General features: G+C 38.0%; 1 protein-coding gene across 3 annotated transcripts in view; it reads left to right on the top strand.

The window, feature by feature from the left end:
• Window positions 1–22,147, top strand: part of ARHGAP29 (Rho GTPase activating protein 29) — an 82,309-nt gene that overhangs the window by 5,611 nt on the left and 54,551 nt on the right. The window lies entirely within an intron of this gene.

Raw genomic sequence — 22,147 nt, 5'->3', positions numbered from 1 at the left:
TTTTCTCGTCATGGGGAAAGTGACATTATCTCTTGTTGAGCAGCAGGGAAACATTTTCGCATCTGAACTAAATTCATATGGATTAGCATTATGCCCAGTGCTGGGATAGTTGGAAATAGTATTAAACATAGTTTAGTATCCTTAAAGTACTTAACTAAACATAACTTAGTATGAAACGACTAAACTGAACCTAGTTTAGTATAGTATTAAGAATCAGTCATAGTGAACCCTGGTATCAGACACATCTGAGCCTTACTTTTCCATTGCAACTGTAAGCAGGATTTTGGAAGCTTTTGTTTCTGTTTTACATTAATTGCTGTTTTGTGTCCTGTCCAAATCTAACAAATTGAGATTAATCTTAATTATGCCTGGTGAAACAACTGGCAATGGTGATGTGTGAAACTGACTTGTTTCTGCAAACCATAGTTTAGGCTAAACACATTTAAGGTTTTGATGAACTGATAAACTGTGGCTATATCTGAATGGGAAATAATAGCTTCAGCTCTACCTGCATCTGTGCTGAAAAGAGAGAGAGAAAAATATGAATGTGAGGCCTGTTGCAGCTCTTTGAAACATTAGACTGGATCATTGGCAAGGTTTATCTATGGTTTTGAAACACAAATTTAAAATTTATCACCAGTTACTTTTATTACCCATTTTATGAGCAAGTTGATCATGCTTTTTTGTGTGAGACATAAAATAGTATGAATAATGTTAAAAGTTAATTTCAATAGGATTTTGCTAAACATCTGTTTCCAGTGGAGTATTAGCACAATTTTTCCCTAGGAAAGGCCCTTTTGAATAAATCTGTAGTCTTTTTCATAGAATATTAAACTCCTGTCCCGTAATTAGTTTACACATTGTCAACCGCTTAGAGAGTGCTTAAATGCACTGATAAGCAGTATAGAAATGTACTTGTTAAAACAATCAAAAATAGTTTAAATGTTAAGTGCAGCCCTAATATTTAAAGTGAAAAAAGATTTGGGAAGAATAAATGTCACATTTTATACATTAAGAATACTACTTCATTATTGTATTCTCCTCAAAATCAATGTAATCCTTCAGAGAAAGTTTCAAGTTTCTTTGTTGTTGTGTGCGTCAAGTTGTTCTTGACTTATGGCAACTCTAAGGTAAACCTATCATGGGATTGGACTATGACGCCGGAGACCAGGATTCGAATCTCATGCTTAGCCACGGAGACCCACTGGGTGCTCTTGGAAAAGCCATACTCTCTGGGTCTTAACCTTTCTAATTGAACTTTAGGATTATATGCTCTTCTTTCCTCTTGTGTGGTTACAAGGAAGAATTCAGAAATGGTTGCTTCTGTTCTTTTTTAACCCCAGCTTGTTAAATCACCTGCATTGACAGACTGTGGCCTATCCGAAACTATGATTTTGAATTGTAGTGTTTCAGACAAGACACAGTTAACTTTAATCAGTTTGTTTGTGATTAAGCAAAATCGGAAGTGAATGTTTCTGCAATTGCTGTAGCACAGGAACATGGCATGAGTTTGAAATTTGCTATATCTTTTCATCATGCAAAACTCTATTTTAATATATCCTCCCACAGGTTACCACTTCTCAGACTTTTGGAGTATGATTCCCATTGGTCCCAAGTAGCATGGTCTGATTGAAGGAGGTGCAACAGGGATGGATGGATGGCTTCTGAGTTGTTAATTGTTTTCAGGCTTGTCAGTTTTCAGGCTTGCTTTGTCTTTAAGTTTGTTCTGCTATATTTTTAAAATCTACACAAATTGCATTTGAACTGTGTACATGTTCTTTAAAATATACACTCATTCCTCCACATTTGCTGGGGTTAGGAGCACAGGACCCCTGTGAATGTGGAAAAACGGCAAATAACAAAAACACTATGTTTTTACCTGAGACAGCACCTCTCTAGGAATCTCTAGTTCCTCCAGTGCAACTCTGTGATCAACGTCTGCCAGACATTGACTATAGAATTGTGCTGGAGGAACTGCAAATGCTTAGTGGAGTGTTCTCCATCTAGGACCTAGATATTCCTAGAGAGAACATATTAATAAAATCTGTGAATCAAATTTGCAAAAGTCAAATCCGCAAATGTGGAGGGACGAGTGTACATGGCCTTTTTGAACTGAGATCTGTGAAAAAAAATGTGAAATCCAGAGGTTAACTGTTTTAATAATGGAGGGAAGTGATGTAGCCTTAGCTTTGATATTCATGCTGTCATGAGATGTCAAATGAAGCCCTGTATGTGATCTTAAAGGGCCTTTTTTTGGCAACACTTCTTTGACTATGCCTGCTTAAATTTTAAAAGCCTATAAAAACATAAATAGTAAGGTCAAACTAACACTGGTTACTAATATTGAAACAGAAATTAATCACAAAATGGAACGAGTATTTATAAGATAAACAAAGATATGATTCGTAGAATGTAAGGTTTTTTTTTGTGGGTTCATTAATGTCAGTAATACTTGAAGCTGTAACAAAAAGGACAAACAGCAATTTATCCATTATGTTTGTATTTCAGGAAGCTTAGAACACTGTTATTAACAGTGTTATGATGCAAATTCGGGCAGAGAAAGCGAGAAAGGGTACCTCCAAAGGCCACTTAATGAACTTAATGGTTAAGATTTAAACACTGGTTTCCCACACATCCAAGTTTATACTCTGATCAGTGTGTTTCACTTGAAGACGCTTTAATAAGTGAACCAAACAACAGACTTGTGGTTGAAGAACACGTTCATTTCCAAGCACAGTTCAGAGTGTTTGTTATTACCTATAAAAGCCCTACATAGCTTGGGTCCAGACTATATGAAAACGTGTATCTCCCTGTGTAAATCTGCATGAGTTTTAAGATCCTCAGAGGATCTTTAATGGTATTGTCACAGGACTACCTGGCAAGAAGCAGGAGAGGGTCTTCTTGGTAGTTACCCTCAGGCTGTGGAATTATCTTCCACAGGAAAATAGGCTACAAATAATTCAGAATGGTCTTGTAATGCTTTGTGTATGCTGTACATTTATCTTTATTTTCATAATTAAAGTGCTTTAATATTGTTGTAAATGTTCGTGTTTTAGTGGGGTAGCTTATATACTTTTCCAAAACTTTTTTTTACCATCAGGTCTTTAGCTATACAGTGAGCCTTGGTTACCACTAGGGTTTGGGTCCAGGTAACAAAATTTGTGGATGCTCAAGTGATTTACAATGGATAGTAAAATACAATACAATGAAGTACAATGGATAGTAAAATGGTGTCCCTTACATAAGATATGAAAATCAAGCTTTGTTATTTAGAATTTTTGTATATTTTTAATATTTTCAATTTGTGGATGCTTGAGTTCATGGATAAAGAATCCATGGGTAAGGAAGACCAACTGTACAGTGTGCCCATGTCATACGTGGGCACTTCTTACGCAGCTTTCATCTTACGCTGAAAGCCGCACGACAGGACTAATAATGGTGCATGCACCCGTGGCACATGCACTGAGCCGCGTGTCATGCACAATCCCCATTATATCCAATGGGACTCGAGCATGCATGCTATTTGCTTTGCGTGGGGGGGGGGAGGGTCCAGAATGGATCCCCGTGTAAGGCAAGGATGTACTGTACTTTGTTCTAATGTTTGTTATAAACCACTTTGGGTCCCACACTGAGAGAAGGGCAGGATATAAATTACATAAATAAAAAGACAGGGATAGAAAGTTCTAATGGTTTCAGCTGTTAACTTTAATGGTTTTTAATGAACTTTTAATTTACTGAAATGGAATTCAGTGCAGCATGCTCTCAGATTTCTAATGGATCAGATTAAAAATCTTAAAATAAACAGCTTGTAAACTTCCTGAAGTTTTACTATGGTTTAATGTTGTTGAATGGTGAATCCAGGAGGCTTGATCTGCTGACCAACATGTTTAACTAACAAATGGTTCTCAGTAGCATGTGTTTCTTTGGTTAAATTAATATCCTCCATTAAAAAAGAAAAAAGGGTAAATCACTGTGTTAGATTTGATATTACCATTAACCAGGAGTGGGAAGGCTATGGCCTTCCAGATGTTGGACTCTAGCTTTCATTGTCCTTGGCCATTGGCTATGTTGACAGAAGCTGAATGGAATTGAGTCCAGCCAGCCTTTGGAAGGCCAAAGATCCTTCATCACCATTACTATAAAAGTTACTTCAGTTTTAGAAACTTAAATTGAAACTTAACAGCTGTGGTGTTGGAAGTATTGATATGATGAGGCAAACATCATGTTATCAGAAATGTACATGTTACTGAGCCTATATAGCAGTGTAATCCAAGGGATTTTTTTTTTTTTGCTACTATACTATTTTAGTAATATTGCTTGGGCTGTGGTGTGCATTCAGATTGTTTTCAACTTGCGGTGACCATAAGGCAAACCCGTCATGGAACTTGCATGGCAATATTTTTTCAGTGAGGACTTGACTTTGCCTTCCTCTGAGGCTGAGAGAGTGTGACTTACCTAAGGCCATCCAATGGGTTTCCATGGCTCAGTGGGGTTTTGAACCCTGATCTCCAGAGTTGTAGTCCGGTGCTGAAACCACTACACCACACTGGCTGTGGTTGTTTGGGTTACAGAATACTTAAATTGAAGAAGCACATGCATATGTGTCCTGAACTCTACTCTATATCCATGTGAAAACTGTGAAGTGTTTTCAGTTTCCAACCTTTTTCTTGATGCTTTCTCTCCACTGATACCTTCTAGGTCGGGGTAGCCAATGTAGTCCTCTGGGTTGCATGATTGTTGGGTGTGTCTGGGGATGATGGCTAGAGGCCCTTGCTACGATCTGCTTGCTCCTGCTGTCAGCATTCCCAAACTCATCAGACAGGCTCATATACTCTTTCTATATCTGATTCATGTGCATATACATCCTGTCTCATGCAGGTATGTATGTCAGCACTGCATTCTGACCAGTAGGAAGCAACGCAGGGAAGGCAGAGTGTACTTCGTGCAAAATGGCAGCAAGCTGTATCTTGAAGTGGTATTAAGCAACAGTGTGATTGGATAAAGATTTACTACAAAAATGTATATACCTATCTGAATACTATGGATCTCATCACCAGACCATGGATAGAGAAGAGCTATAAGAGCTGTCATTGTGGAACAGCCCGTAGGAATTATGAATATGGAAACTTACTGTGGTGTTAGAACAGTGGTTCCCAACCTGTGGGTTGGGACCCCTTTGTGGGTCGAATGACCCTTTCACAGGGGTCGCCTAAGACCATTGGAAAACACATATTTGCATGTAGCAATGAAAATAATTGTATGGTTGGGGGGGTCGCCACAACATGAGGAATTGTATTAAAGGGTCACGGCATTAGAAAGGTTGGGAACCACTGTGTTAGAAACAATGGTTAGATTTCACACCTAGCGAACATTTATTGATCATGAGACAGCCACAGAAAATCCCACAACTGATTAACCTTTAAGTTCATGTGCATTTAGTTAAAATGTAAAATTCTGTTCTGTAATTTAAATCTGTGTATTTAGACTGGACATTAGAATACAGTCCCTGTGTCTCAATATGTTTAGCAATACATTTCATTGTAAATTTCATTTTTTGTTAATACAGTATATGAAATGGTTCCACTTGGTCACCAAGTAGATTTGAAAACAGAATTCTATCAACATTGCTGGCAAAATACGTGGAACACAGCTGATAGCCTGTAGTTCCAATTAACTTTTTTGTTAAGTCTATAAAGTTGTGACCACATCCCTCCCCCATCACATACTTGGCATTCCTTCAGAAGAAATGTTCACTTGTTGCTATAGTGTCAAAGATCAACAGTTGGTGGGGATATGTTTCTTGAGCAAGTGCATGGGAATGTTCAAAATTAACTCCTATAGAGCAACTTTAACATTTGTTGACATAATGTTTTCAAAACAGTTTTATTGTTGAAAGAAGTATTTATTTTATTAGCACATTCATTGCTCCTGCCTGTTTTCAGTTTCACAGGGCAGCAGATAGTGATTCTTTCTCTGTTTTTAAATAACTAACATAACACAGAACTATCGACTTTAAAAAGATAATATCCTTTTTCCCCTCCCACCTTTTTATATGTTTGCATTGTCTGTTATAATTTCATTAAATATGGTATTTTTATCTCTGTTCAGGAACCTTCAAAGTCTTCTGAATGTTTATGTTAAACACTAACATATTGCTTTATGGTTTTTATGTTCTTTTACTAGAGCAGATAAGGATTATGATATAATTAATAATTCTGAAATGAATTTAGAGTTGCTTTAACACTCAGTCTGCAAATTTTAAACTCATTTACTTAGGTTCCCTTGAAAGTAGGAGTTGCTTCTTTATACTGTTGTGGATAATCCATTTAAAATGAACTACTTCTAAACTCCAGTCCTTCAGAGAAACATGATAACTGTTTAGTACTATGCATAGTTCATAGAACTTGGTTTGGAGACTCCAAACTGTGTTTCAAGAATTTGGAACTTGGATCCTTCTCTTTCTGCTAGATCTCATTAATTCAAAGCATACAGTTCAGTTAATTCAAAGGGGGTATCGTGCATAGTCTTTTATTGTGTATTCAATCTGACAGTGACCAAGCAGCCACATTCCTGAAATGTAAAAATAGTTCTTGGCCAAAGATTTGGATTAGGGCTTGGATCCTGGGTTAGTTAAATGCGTAGGAGACGAATTGCTATATATTTGTGTTGTAATATACTACCTTTCCCGACCCTTCAAAAGAAAGTAGAGAACAAGTTTGAAACGCAGGAAAGTTTTTGAACATCCTGTAGTATTGAATCAAGTACAAACTAATCCCTAATTTGCTAAATAGGTCTTGTCAAGCTTAGAAACAGTGATTTTTGCTTTTCGTTAGCCAACTCATTGTGAACACGTCCAGTGGTATGCCCAATAAAGATAAGCTGACCATGGGGTCAGCTATCAATAGAGTGGCACACTAGTTCTGAGTTATCTGTCCCACAAATGTTGTTTTCTGAACCAGTCAAAACTATACAGTGTTCAGGAAGAGTAATACCAAAAACCAAATAAACCAATGAGCTTTACTATCCCATAGCATGACTGTTTTTCCTCTGTTCTTATGTATGGTGTTGTATGCTCTTTTTTAATAGTATGCTTATACACTGAAGGCTGGCCTATCAAGAGAGTAAATAAATGTGATTGTCAGTAGAAGTATGCTGTTCTGTCACTTCAACAGTGTGAAAGTCCACGCTATCTCCATTCAGGCACTTTTATCTGTGAGGTAGATTATGCTGACTGGCCCATGGTCTTATGCTTGAATTGGATTTGAATGCAGGGTGCCCAAGACATTCTTCCTGGCTCTCCCTGCCACCTCAGAGAGGTTTAAGTTTTTAGGAATGACTCAGTAGGATTTCATTATTCTACAGAGAGAAAGAAATCAGATCTGGTGATTAACTTGTCCCGATTAGATTTGTATAGTTAACCTGAAGTTGGCAAATGAAGTCGGCTCCAGTCACTTCCTGTTTCGAAAAAAGATCTCTAGGCCTGAAACACTCCATAATACTGTGAAATGGCCAAAGATGCCCCTTGCCAAGATTTGGTGGTGCTGTTAGCTATTTGGGAGCAAAGCAATCCCCACCCACCCCAACTGGGGGTATAAAATGGCCTTGGGGTGTAACATGTAGTTTGATCACTCTGAGCTAAAGTAATGTTAAGTGGAGAAATTTCTGATATGGTGATTTAGTAATTTAGATAATTAAAGGTATAAATACAAAAGCCATGCTGTCACAACCATGTATTGCCTTAATTCATATGAGATTTCTCACTTTAAAAGTCCTATAAGTCATCCAAGTCCTATTTTTGTGATTTCATCTCAAGGCAGGATTTTTTCAGTGAATAGTGTCTCAGGCCTGTTACAGACTGCCAAAATAAAGCTGCTTCGGGTCTCTTTGGAGGTATGCTATTTAAATGATGCATGGGTCCTAAGAGTCCGGAGGTAACGCCAAAGCCACACTCCATTCCTAAGCACTGGAGTGCAGCTTTGGTGCAGCTTCCGGATTCTTAGGATGCATGCATCATTTAAATAGCATACCTCCAAAGAGACCCGAAGCAGCTTTATTTTGGCAGTCTGTAACAGGCCTTAGTCACTGAACAGCTTTTCAGCTGTTCAAATGTTGCAGTCATTCTCAGACGAGTGCTGCAGGAAGCACTTTTCATCCCATTGTGCTTCTGTCAAAGTTAAAAGACTTGAAATTACATGAGCTGGTCAGTTAAGTAAATCTTTCTGTTAGAACTCGCACACTGCCATAAATTTAGGTTTTGAATGTTACAAGATGTATGATGGACCTCTTCTCACTGCAGTGCTCCTGCCCGATATAAAAGTACTTGATGGCTGTGAAGTTGGAGAAACCTCCCCCAGTCTTTTATGCTCAATGGCTCTTTAAGTAGACTTCTCACTCTTAGATAAAGAATATACTCCATGGGAAGAGGAGCCATGGGAAAAGGAAAGGGCTACACACATTTATTTTTCCTTCATGAAGTAGCTTTTGAAATTACAGAAGTGTCATCATATTAGTTAATCACACTGGCTTATAATATGTGGTTTGTGCCTAAGAGAAGGGAAGAATTTTACTTTGAGGTCACCTACATTAACGGTTGCATCTCTGACAATCGTGTTTTCACCAATGCACAGATTGAGATGGGGAACTTCTTGTTGGCTGTTGGTGCAGTACATGTAAACAGGATAGCATGTTGGTTTTGCTAAATATTTTCCCCATTTGTAAAAGCGGAAGAACTACCCCTATACATAGCTACACACATTTGCAGTTTGACTAGAAGTTAAACTACTAATTTATGAAGAAATTTCACCAAACTCGAATTATCCCTGGCTCATATGCCACTTAATTTGTATTTGTTCTGCTAAAGCTCCAGATATAATATTGTGTTTATGGATTAGTAAAAGTCAGTAGTACTGTATTCTAAATAGAAATCACTATATTCAGGCTCTGGAATTGTTAGTTGATAACCTTATTATGAGGCAGGGTGGGCTATTTCCCTCATGTGACAATTTTTTGGGGATATCCTTACATCAAATTTTCAGTGACCTCATTTATTCTCTCACCTTTTGCATTTCTGCTTCAGTCACCAATTTTTTTTTGTTCACCTCTGAGCTGAAAAGGTTCAAAAGTCAAAGTCCACTTCTTTATTAGCACTCTGTAATCCTATAATCTTTGCTTTGTGTGGTCTCTATATAGGTGGGCTTCACTTACTCACTTGAAAGTGGGAAAACACAAAGAAAAATCAATAGGTCAGAATGCTAAAAGTAAAGTGAATGCAAAGTTTATGCAGTTTGGGCAGGTAATTTATTATACTGCTTATTACTTGAACAAAATCCTGTGCTTTAGAAAGGCATGTTCTGGAACATGATCATGAGCAGAACCAATTATGAAAATAAAATGTTGCAGATTTTCTATTTAAGCTAAGTTTGCTGCAGATTCATTGATCATTGCTAGCACTGATTCCAGTGTAAATAATCCACAATTTCCTGTAATCTGAATAGGACATGAAACAATTCAAGAAGTTTATGGAATATCATTCTGGGAGTATCTTCAGTCACTACAGTTTAATTTCTTCTTGAATGTTTGAGAGAGTTGTTTTAAAAAAAGGTAGAATATTAAACCAATAGAACCATAAAATAAACATTGTTCATTAGGTAAGGGCTTTGGTTCAGTAATGGAACACATCTGTTGCATCCACATAGTTCTAAATTCATCCCCTTACATTTCCAGTGCAGGAGAACTGTCAGTTTTGATAATACTGGGCCAGATGGACACGTGGTTCAACTTTTTGAAAAATAATGGAAGACAAAAGAAAAGCAAAAACATCTCTCTCAACAAAAGGAAGTGCCTCCTTTTTTTGTAATGAATCCAATATAAGAACATCTGTCATTGATTCCTGTGGGTTTGTTTAGCTGTACTATTGAAAAGAATAGAACTTAAACAAAACTTTCTTCAGTCTTTAAAAAACCCACAACTGCCATAAAATTAAGTGATATTGCAGAAGCCAGATTGTTGTGACTTTTACAGATTACTGCAATGTAACCGACCAGTTTTTATGCATTTTGGCAGCTTTTCCAGAAAACAGCTTAATGCTTAAACCCTCCACTGTAAGGCAGATTGTTGGTGTTTTTTTCCTATACTTGAAAGAAATATCAGGCAATACTTTGAGGTCTATTCAAAAATAGCAAGGGCACAATGCATCTGTTTTGTCACTTGGATCTACTACTGCTCTTCTTCTAGAGAACATTGATATGCTGCTTGCCAGGAGAAAAGTTCTGTGTTTCTCAAGCAGACTTGTGATCCTGAATGGGCACTAGTTCTTCTGGCTACCAGGAAGCCTACAGAGACATTTAGATTCCTTGAAAGAAAGAGAGCTGGTGCGCTGTCATTTTGGGATTAGGCAGCCGTCTGTCTCACTGTGTCCCTTTGCAGAGCACAAATGGGGATCCTGGTAATTCAGGGACCTGTGCTTATGACAAGGATGGCATGTGTCAGGCTTGCAGGATCTGCTTTGTTCTTACCAGAACAAAGAGCTCACAACTGGAGGCTGGTGCAGAAAGACATACTTAAAATTGAAGAATTCTAATCCTCCTTAGATTGTATGCTATGGGCAGGTTTACTCATATCTGTTTTATTGTTTGTATGTACAGCGCTGTGCAAATCTACAGCGCTATATAAATAAAGCATAATAATAATAATAATAATAATCATCATCATCATCATCATCATCCAAGGAATTTGTTTTTAAGTACATAATGAGTCTCATAGCCCTCCCAAACAAAAGTCGGTTCCTCATTACACCATGTTTTCTTCATTTCAGCAGTATACCTTGGGATAGGGGTAGGATGTTGTTAAACCGTTGAGAGTTTGAAGTCCTTTTGGGTCTACTGCAAAACACAGAAATTTTAACAGGAGAATACCTTTTACTTGCCTCACGGTCTATGATTAGTAATTAGTTATGGAACATTCCACTAGGATCTGCTTCACATGGATGAATATGCAGCAGTAGAGTCAGCTGAATATCTATACACTCATCTCACATTCCCATGCAGCACTTTCTCACTGCTTGGTACAAGTTTATTCTTAGTCTTGGGAATCAATAACGAGAATCAAGTGCGTATGGAGGGATGTGTGGTTTGGGGAAGTGGGAGGTAGGCACAGATTTCCTATTCACCCTAAGGGATTCTTATGCTATGTCTGTTTGGTTAGGCAGGAGAACCCAGAACTTTAAAAATGTTTTCCATAATTGACTGGATTGTGCACTATATTCTTAGCTACAAATTTTATTTATTTATTTATACATACATACATACATTACTTTTCTTCCCAAAGGGACCCAAGGCAGCTCACAGATTTTAAAAACATTACAATAAAATTTAAAACAGTTAAAATTATCTAAAATCAAAGCTACAGAAATGTAGATAGATTATATGATAAATGATGGTTAGAGACCATTAAGTGTCCATAACACTGATACAACTGGAATAGTGTGCCTAATATTATGGCACTTTTAAGTTAACGAGTCAAATGAGAAGCCAGCTTGAGAAAAAAATGTAAAATATCCAACTACTTGTAATTTGTAAGTAAATGACGCCTTAGAGTTTTGAACCTTAAAGGGGTTATTGTGTTGCTCTTGAGTTAGGATTTCTGAAATGCATAGGAATAATACTAGACTGAAGTCTTCATTAACAGATAAACAAACCCACAGTGATAACTCCTTGGAAATGCCACTATTTCAATAAAACACTAAAAATCAGCAGCAGAGGCTGAACGATTGCTTATATTGGATAACTTGCACAAATGCATCTAGGTTAGATGACACTGGAATCTCAAGACTTATAAAATACTACAAAACATTGAAGGAGGAGGCATGGAGCATATTGAAATAGATAGAAGAAAAGCTGCTTTGTAGCAATTCTGCTCCCCCCAAACTCTTTCCCTGCCAGCTGAGATTTACTTTGTACATTTTAATGTGAATTTGCAAAGACTGCCTTGCTGATATTTGATAAATTGCCTTCCTGAAAAACTCAATTACGAGAGGAAAACTAAAAATAACTCCGGTTGCAAGTGGTAAACATAGCTTTGTACATGTTTTATGTGCTTTGTATACAGTTTTGGAGGATCATAAGTCACTGAATCATTAAAACATGTAACTATACCTGTGAAGTAGTGATGTGGTAGTGCTCCAGAGACCCACAGTTCCATGTTTGAGGAAAGGAAGGAAAAATTTGCTAATGCAGTATACTCATGTAATATAGGTTTCTATTAGATAAATGTTTGCTGCTAAACAGGGAGGGCAGGGGTGGAGGATGGTCCAGGCACCATTTGAGGGAGGGCTCCTTCTCTGCTCTTTCCTCCTTGTCCTGCTCAGGAGGGGCTCCAGAGCCAGTAGTGATGTGTCCTGGGGAGATCTGGCAGTGCCATGGCTGCCGCCTCAGGCATGGGACAAGGTGCACAGTGGAAGTGAGGGGAAGCTAACAGCTGACTCATGGTGCAGCAATAGACTTTGATGATAGAAAAGAAGATCATGTAGACACACAAAGAACCCACGTAGTTTGTGCATTTCTACAAACCTCTGCATCTTGGCCATTCATACAAGTAAGCTTCTTCTACAGAATCTGACTTGCTTTTTCATCATGTCTACTTTTGCCTGCCATCTAGCCTTTACGTACATATAACATCTCCTTTTCCTCCATCTTAACACCTAGTGACTGCCCTGCTTGTTTTCTCTGGCTCTTGGGACTGTATGGAATTTTGATTGTGAACCTTGCCATTTCCCATCTATGGATGTGCCATTTTCTGGCCACATTTGCTGAAATTATTAAATCTGGCCAGCTGTTCACTGGTACACACCTAGGCACAATAAACTGATGCAATTTAAACAGTGCTATGAATTGTATGTGATAATACATAAACTGCCTATCCCGTGGGCGTGTGAGAGTGGGGAGCGCGATGGTATCGGGGGGCATCAGGAAGGTTTTTTTAATTTATATTTGTAAATTTTGATTACTTATATTTATATTAGTGTTTTATAGCTTTTATTTTGTAATGTCCAACATTTTTATTGAATGTTGGACATTTTGCAGTGCCTTGTCCTCATTGTGGTTGTGACATCTGGTCACCCCACCTATGTATCTCTTCCAACCTCTTCATTCCATTCCACTTCCATGACAGTTTTCTTTTTTCTTTTTAACAGTAATCTTTCCAAGCCCAATACATACACCCAGTTTTCATTGGACTGTGGCAAGAATTATCCATTTATGATAACCTATGTTCAGCTATGCACTGAAAGTTGTTTTTTTGGGGGGGAGGGGGTTGGTGGCAATTCTGCAATCCTCAGGTTCTCTTGAGTCCTCTGAAACCTTTCTATTGTATATATTAGCATGGGCACTTTTCTCTGAAAAACAAACAGCATAAAGATAGAATGCTCTAAATAATTCTACTAAATCTGGTGCTTCATAGTTTCTCTGTAATTACTTTTTCAGGACACATGAACGAATGGGTTCTTTAAATATGTCTACAAAAGGAAAAAATGTTTAATTGTATGACTCCTTAATTTGTATAAATTCACTTGTTATGAAGAAAAGCATTCTCCCTTGTTTTTACATGATCCCAAGTTTTGTCGCAGGCACTGCCTTAGAAATATTCTCTCCTGAAGAGAAGAGGAAGCTTTAAAACTCTCAGCATTTTTATGGAAAGTGTTTTTTTTTAAAATGTAAATCATTTAAATCTAACCAGCTGACTAAACATTAATTATTGGTCTGCAATTTGTGCTCCTTTCTTTCTTTGTTTTTTTTTTTGCTCCTGTAGTGGTTCATTTCTGTTTCAGTCATTCAGGGATAGAACAGCAGCGGGGTGGAGCATAGTTTGTACTGAATAGACTGGTGCTAGCCTGTGGCTCATAACTATGTTGTGGCACAGAATTGTGGTGAATTCATGACCGCATCAGATATTGAGCAAGGAACTAAGAAGATACTTGAAAATGGTGTGTAGAAAGGATCATATTTTCTGTTTTAGAAGAATAAAAAACACATTCACATTTTTTAAAACAAACCAAGAAACCCTTTAGAAACATTCTGAGCCTTGCTTATAGAATCATAGGGAATTCATTGTTAAATCTGTTTGCATCCCATGTATCTGTGGATTGGTCATTGTATACTTTATGAATATGTTTTCAGGGCCTAGATCATTGGTTCCCAACCTGTGGGTCGGGACCCCTTTGGGGCTCGAATGACCCTTTCATGGGGGTCGCCTAAGACCACTGGAAAACACCTATTTCATTACAGTTATGAAGTAGCAACGAAAATAATTTCATGGGTTTGGGTCACCACAACATGAGGAACTGTATTAAAGGGTTGGGAACCACTGGCCTAGATTCTTTCTGCTATTGGAGAGCCAGTTAAAGGTCTAGTTAAGACAGGTAGTGTTGCTTTTTCTGAACTGTTGCATTTCTCCTGAATGTCATGTATTACTCAGCAGTCAAGTAATGATAAGTATCATCTCCTGACTTACCAGGCAAGTAAATTTGCAGTCCTGCAATGTGGCATGAGGCAGTCAATAACTGAATCCAGGTCTTGTGCCAGGTCAACACTATATGGATAAGGTTACGGTATTTTAATATCCAAATGTATTGTGCTGTATCTTGGTTTCCTATACCTGTGACAGCCTTTGACATTAGGACTGCAAAGCACTTTGGACTTTCTAAGTCAAGTTATCATATATACTCGTGTACAAGTCAACCTCATGTATAAGTCGAGAGAAGGTTTTGAGGCCAAAATGTTGGATTTTTATGACCCATGGGTAAGTCGAAGGTAGAATTTAGAGGCATGTAACAAAGGACATAAAGGACAAAGCAAAGGCATCAGCGAAGCACCCACCTCTGTGTGCATGCCCCCTCCTTGCAAAACCAATGCCTCTTTTGCAGTCCTTGGGCAAAGCAAAGGGACACTTACACTCTCTCTTCCTGGCTAAGTAGGAGATACAGAAGTAGGGAGAATTGGGGTAGAGCTTCTTTCAGGACCTTTCTTACTTTATTGACATGTATATAACTCCACCCAGGATTCTGGGTCAGTTTTGGGGCATAAAGTTTTTGACTTATAGATGAGTATATACAGCATATCTTCTAAACATATTCATTAGTTGGTATTGTGCCAAAGTATCATGATGTTGGTATTACAACTAAATCTATAAATGTCAATTTTCCTGTATGTTTTTTCTCCTAATTTGAATGAGAAATGCAGTCTCTTTCTCCCTCCACTTAGTTGTTGGTTTTGCTTAGGATTCTTTTCTTTTTTCGGACTATCAGTGTTTTTAGTAATATGCAACCAGTGGCTGATGTTTTTGAGACTCTTCATGCATCTTCTTAAACTATCCATATTGATCAACTTTAAATAAGCCAGTTTACTTCTTTAAAAAAAACATACAGGAAGAGTGCAGGTGGCTTTAGACTAGCCATGTATGTTTTAAATTATGTACTCACTAAATTTCAAGTGGACATTTAGTACAGTGCACTTTGTCTCCATTGAGAAAATAGCGTGGGATGAGTTAAACTTGGATTTTTTCCAGTAGTTGCAGATTTATATGTCAGACAGCAGCAACACAGTTCATTGTTTGATCGTTTTTGCTTAGTCTGCGATGCTCATTGAGGAGTTTCATAGTCCAAATACAAAACCACCCTGAATAGTTTTATGTAGTTTGTACTTCGAATATAAGTATCTCCTCTTGGCTTTTATTTGCTCCAGTGCTGGTGTTATGTTGAAATATGAGTTGCCTAAGTTTTCCAAGGACCTAGACTCAGCAGTCTGATTTCTTTACATACTAATTTCTAACTTCAAATACTTAGATTTTTCTTTCTTTGTAGGGGGATATGATATTTGATATACTGAGACTTTGAATATACTGACTTTTGGGGAGAATGCAGCCCATGCCCAACAAAGTTTATGTGAAGTATAATAGTTTTTATAGTGCCACAAGACTCTCTTGTTTTTGCTGCAGCAGGCTAACAGAACTGCCTTCTGGACATTTTTTAATATATTGAACATGACAACTTTGCATTCAACTTAAGCTCTGAATTAAAAATGAAGTGTTCATTTAAATTCTCAAAGAAAAAGAATCCAGTGAACTATACCATGACTGGCTTTCTTTTAATGATTTATAGTAGTGTACGTCCAGCTTACATTTGTCATCTTTTATTGACTTTGGTGGTTAGAATTCTCTTCTCCCTTGAAGAGAATGTTGCCATTGTCAGGAGGATCCAGCGGATCTCAGCAGATCATGGCATCAGGCTGTGGGGACATAACCAGGTGCTTATTGGATTCCCTACTTTCCAACAGCCACTGAATGGACCTGGCATGATGGCTGTAGCAGCAAAAAATGTGTCCTAGAAATGGTAAGAGGGGAGCCATAGAGTACTTCTGCCTGTGGAACTTGTATGCCATTCTCTTGGCCAGTATATGTTGACAGAAGCAAATTTCATATCCATTCTTCTCATATCAGTCCACTGTGATAATGGTACATTGGCAAAGGTATATATCAAAAACAGATTGCAGTTCAACAAGGCTGAATTACGAGAGAGGAATCATAAGTTCCACTTTTTAGATTTAGATATAATGATTCTAATGAGTTAGTTGTTCCTCTGACGATTCTCTGGAAATCACTATGAACCAAAATTGTAGCTTCTTTCCGCATACTTTGACCCTCAGTAATTGCTGGCTTCAACGTGACAATCACACAGTCTTGTGTATGATTTAAGTTGCCACATGATGATGGAATAATAAACTACTGTACATCACAGGGTGTTTTTTTTGTTTGAAAAATTTAAAGCTTGCAATAAGACTATATGTAAAAATCCCATTTTTAGATCAGGTTAGTGAGAACATAATTTCTGATGTCTGGAAACAGTTTTGGGAAGTAGTGTTACACCATTGCACGCATCCCTGTGAGATCCTACTGAGAGGGCTGTTATATAGGCACTATGTTATGAAAAATGATTGGAAGTTAGGAAGGTTGAAAAAGATTACAGTGATGCTGTATGGTCTGTAGTGGCGATTTTGTGATGAACCACTTAGGGAATTGGGGGTGTGGTGCCTAGAGAAAAAGTTAAGAGAGACAAGTAATGAGTTGAATTCCAAAGAATTTGAACAAGGTATATTTCTAAAAGTATTGTGTTACAAATGATCATGATCATTTTTCTCCTGTTTCCTCTTGATTTCCTGATTTTGGAAATGTCCACCTGGATATAAGTTTGATTGCTCAACAGGAACTTCAGAGTGACCTGTGCAGTAAACGCTTTTAATCATCCTATTCCTGAGTTCAGTTATGATCACATTTTGTTTCATGTTACTGGCATACTGGAAAGCTGAGAGGCAGAATGTTCACATAGGAGTTTATCACACGGGAGGAATTTCTCTTAATTTCGAATGAAAAGAAAGTGGGGTCAGAATGCATTCATGTGAATTTGCTAGTTCAACGAATTTATGTGAATTCGAATTGTGTTCGAACTGACTTCCGATTGCCCGAAAATAGCTTGCTATTGCCTGAAATTGTGTGTGATCACCTCTCACGCAATAACGTGAAACCCCATGATTGTATTCGGACTTCCCATTGCCCGAAATTGCGTGGTAGTTATCACACGATAACGTTAAACCCCATGATTGCGTTCAGATTGCCATTGGGTTATACTTCCATTTTCCCTTGTCTGATAACGTCAATACCATATAATGACTAAGAATGGGCAAAAATAGTACAACGGAGAAATTCCTAGTATATTAGAGGGTCATGTATATGTATATCACCTGAATTTTGTTTAAAATGGAGGCACATGGCTTAATAGGCTGTCTTTCTATTGCAGTAGACTTGGCCAAATTATTCTGAACACTAAAATTATGTTGATATAAGGAGTAATGCCAGAATCCAGTAGAAATAGTCCTTTCTGCCATTGTGGTGGGGCAATATATGGAGGGGCGTACTCAGCTGCACAAGCTGTAGCCTTGCACAGAAGCACTCAGTGGTGCAAGGTCAGATTGTCTAAGGTTCTTGAGGTTCTAGAAGACAGAGATTGGATGTCTCTACCCAGCTGAGGCATGGACATAGTGAATCAGTCACTGTTAGCATCTTGTCATTTAACAAGATAAACACCATTCATGCTGGAGAGGACACAGTATAAGTGGAAATCTCTAGGCAATGAAATTTCATTGAAATAGCTAGAGCCATTGAGTCCATGATGGGCTCTGTTCCAGAAATAGCAGATCTCTCATACAGAATTCTTCCTGGTGTAGAACAAAGGTGAACAAAGTGCAGCTTGCTGTCTACATCTCACCCATGCCTTTCCTCAATGCCATTTTTGAGGCTTCCAAAGGCACCTATATGTATATATTTTAAATGTTTTGATTTTTAAAAAATAAAAAAATAAAAATCCCCCCCGCATTTTTATCATGTTTTTTAACCAGATCTCTCTGCTGTTTTAGATAAGAGCTATCTAGAAAAGAATTGGTTTTAGTTTCTTGTTTTAAAAAGCCTGTGGAGTTTATGGCAAAATTGCCTCCATACGCTCTAGAGAACTGAGGGGTGGGGCTTTTTGAGTTATATAGCTTTTTAATATATATATATATATATATATATATATATTTTTTTAAAAATCAGAGCTGAGAGGTGTGGTTTTCCAAGGTCATGTGGGGGGGGGGGGCAGTACATTATTCCAGCCCCGACTATTGCCCACACTGCCGTAGAATGTATGAGTAATGTGTAAAAACGTTGCAGAGAAATAGCCATTTTCTGTTGTAGCAGAAACAACTAAAGGACTATGACAGCTTAAAACCCTTAAAATATGTGGCATAAACTTCTATGAATTATAGTAAGAGAGGATTTAAACTTGGGGTTCCTCCTTGTGCAGTCTCACAGTTGCCACCAAATGTGGGATTTCCACCCTTTATATGGAAGTTCCACCCTTCATCCCACTGCTTTTGTCGCCAGATGTGGGGTTTTCCAATGCTTATTGCACAAACTGTGTGACTGACACTTGGGCAATGCCACCTAGGCAATCGTACCGCTGTTGCCAAATGTGGGGTTTATACCCATTAATCCATCAGTTGTGCTGATTTCCACAGTCCTCATTGCTTTTCTTGATCCCCATCTGAGTGACACCAACTTTGGGGACCATCTAAATGTCCTCAAGGTACCTATGAGGACTTATGCTACTTTTGTCATCAGCGGATGCCACTCTGCTATATTCAGTGCTACTACCACATATACGTTGTCTGAGTCCAAGCTCTCAGACAGATAGCATTTCTAGTGGCCACAAATTTACGTGTATAAAAACAGGTCTATATTTATTTATAGAAGTTAAACATAATAGAGCAGATTATTTATTACATGTAAAACATCACACACTCTCTCCCTTACTCCTCTTAAAGTGACTTGATCTTTAGGAATCATTCAACTCAGACTCCCTTCTCTCAGTCCCACCCCAGTCTAACTCAAAGTCTAACCTTTTAAAACCTTTTTTTAACATCACTCTCCTCACTCAAATCATTTGGTCCTTCTAGGGACAGCCAACAGTTGTTCAGAATTTCAGGCAGAGTGCTTTCCCAACCCAGCCTGGAGTTGCTGGGGATTAAACTAGGAGTTTTGTTAAGCAAAAAATGCACAACTAAGCTATAACCCCTGCAGCAGGCATTAGCTACCTGCCCCCATTAGAAGACATAAGGAGAAAGTAACTTACTGTAGTTTTACCAAAAAAAGATCATTAATGAAATTTGAATGGCCTGGAAATGTTTGATGACATAGTATTTCTGGAGCAAGTCTGGAGCAGATCCATTCCTTGCAATAGGAAGGCCACTGGAAGCTCAGTGTTGTGACATAAGAAACTGTTGTAGAGATGTCTTTTTATTCCTCTTTTGGATGTCAGGTATTCCTTTGTGATTTGCAATTTCCTTCTACTTTTTGTAACTGCTTATTGCTTTTGGCAATTGTCATTGCAGTAATGCATGCAGAACTCACTCAGGTGTGAAAAAGTAATATTTGGATATCTTTTCCATGGAGCTGAAACTCAAAAATACATAATATTAGTCTTCACAATAAACTGGAATAGTGATCAAAGACCATCTGTATATTATAAATTCCAAATAGTGGAGTAGTTGTAAATATTGGATGATAAATTACAGTGACTTTTTGTGTTACTGATAAATCAGATTAAGTAATTTATACATCTGGTTAATTGCATAACCAATTCCTTTAAAATTATTGGAACATATTTTCTCATGAAATATCTGGGCCTCATAAACAGGGTCTAACAAAGGAAGACCCAGCTGACACAACAATGCCTTTCTCAGCTGTACATAATGTAATTGAAACTGAGTTGGCAGAAAGTTGTATTGAAGCTGCCAAGCTTGATTATGGAACATTATTTTGTGTTTAGATGGGCAAAATAAAGAACCGAGACTATTACTGTGAGTTAGTATTTGCTTGACAAAAAGAGTCTCTTGTTGAGAGTACATATTTAAAAATAGGTGAGGGGAAAATAGATTGTATCTTTGTTGTCAGAGATGGATGCATATATTAACTGGTTGTAAATCTGGGACTGCTATGTCTGGAGCAGAAAAATACCCAGTGGATCTTAACTGTTTTCTAGGATGATGTGGTTTGGTTATTGTTCTAGAACATCTCCTAGTATTCAGTGTGCAAATGAATCTTGCAGCACCTCTGAGATTAAATGAAAGAAGTTTGTAGCATTAGCTTTCATATGCTTGAGCCCACTTCTTCAGATGTATATTAGGAAGTAGGCTCAAGCCTATGAAAGCTCGTGCTACCAATTTCTGTCTTTCAGTTAGTCTCAGAGGTGCTGCAAGACCTCTGAGACTAACTTGGCTATGTCTATGAATTACCTGGTAACTACAATCAAGTTGCCTGGTTGGTAGTTTCTTGGTCTTCTTTTTGTCTTTTTTGAAAATGATGATGGTATTCATTCTTGTGGTCTGCTGGGGCCTCTCCTGTTCTCCAAGGCCCCATACAGACAGGCCAAAATAAAGTCAGGTCACTTTGGAGGTATGCTGTTTAAATGATGCATGCGTCTTAAGAATCCAGAAGCTGTACCAAAGTTGCGTTCCAGTCGTTAGGATTGGATCATGGCTTTGGCATGGCTTCCAGACTCTTAGTACGCATGCATCATTTAAACAGCATACCTCCAAAGTGATCCGAAGCAGCTTTATTTTGGCCTGTCTGTAAGGGGCCCAACGCCCAAGACTCTCTAAAAGTGTCAGTAAAGATGCTGGGGTTACCATGATAATGTGGGCTTCAATCCCCTTTTAGTCTCATTTGTTTTATTTGTACCAGGTTGAGCACCGTTTTATTTTTAAGAGAAGACTGAAGTAAAGTAGGTGTTTCACAGTTCTGCCTTCTCTCTGCCTCCATTAGCATTTTACTGTCTTCTCCATGCAGTGACCTATTGTTTCCTTGTTCTTTTTCTTATTTTGAACATAGCAAAAGCAAACAAAAACCCGACAACAGCTTCTGTTACTTGTATTATTTTAAATATCTCTAGCAAGCCTGAGCTCATTCTGATCTTTAGTTTTTAAAACTTTGTCCTCACAAGTACTGGTTGTTCATCTTCCTCATTGAAAGTATTTACAATTGTGCCTTCGGTATCTTACCTTTAGGAAACTTCTGCCCTTCAGGAACTCTCTTCCCTTTGAACATTTCTAACCATGAGCTCTTACTCCATAAGCTTACTGAAACCAGTTTTCCTGGAGGCCAGAGTGTGTGCCTGATTATATTTGGCTTTCCCTTTCCTTCCTGTATATAACAAATCCCAAAAGGATGTGGTCACTCCCACCCAAGTTTCCGGCTAGTTCCATTCCATTGACCGGTTCTTCCCTGTTGATAGCCTTGTTGCCATCTCCACTTCTTGGACAATGAAATTAATCTGCAAGGCAACTGAGGAATTTGTTGAACCTTCTATTCTTGGCAGAGTTTGAATTCCAACAGATATCCGGGTAAAATCTTACATTACAGTGACTACTATATCTCCTTTTTGAATCTTTGGTCATCTATTCCAGGAAGGCATCATCAATGTTTTTAGTCTGTTTTGGGTCGATAGTTGACCCCCCACCATGATATCACTGTTGTTTCCTCTCTTTTATTTTTTACCCAAATGTTCTTA

The sequence above is a fragment of the Sceloporus occidentalis genome, unplaced genomic scaffold (genome assembly GCF_023333645.1).
Source record: "Sceloporus occidentalis isolate IW3139 unplaced genomic scaffold, rSceOcc1.0.p SCAF_3, whole genome shotgun sequence".
In the NCBI taxonomy this organism is placed as follows: Eukaryota; Metazoa; Chordata; class Lepidosauria; order Squamata; family Phrynosomatidae; genus Sceloporus; species Sceloporus occidentalis.
Note: the sequence above shows the minus strand (reverse complement) of the source record. Positions and strands in the feature narration are given on the sequence as shown.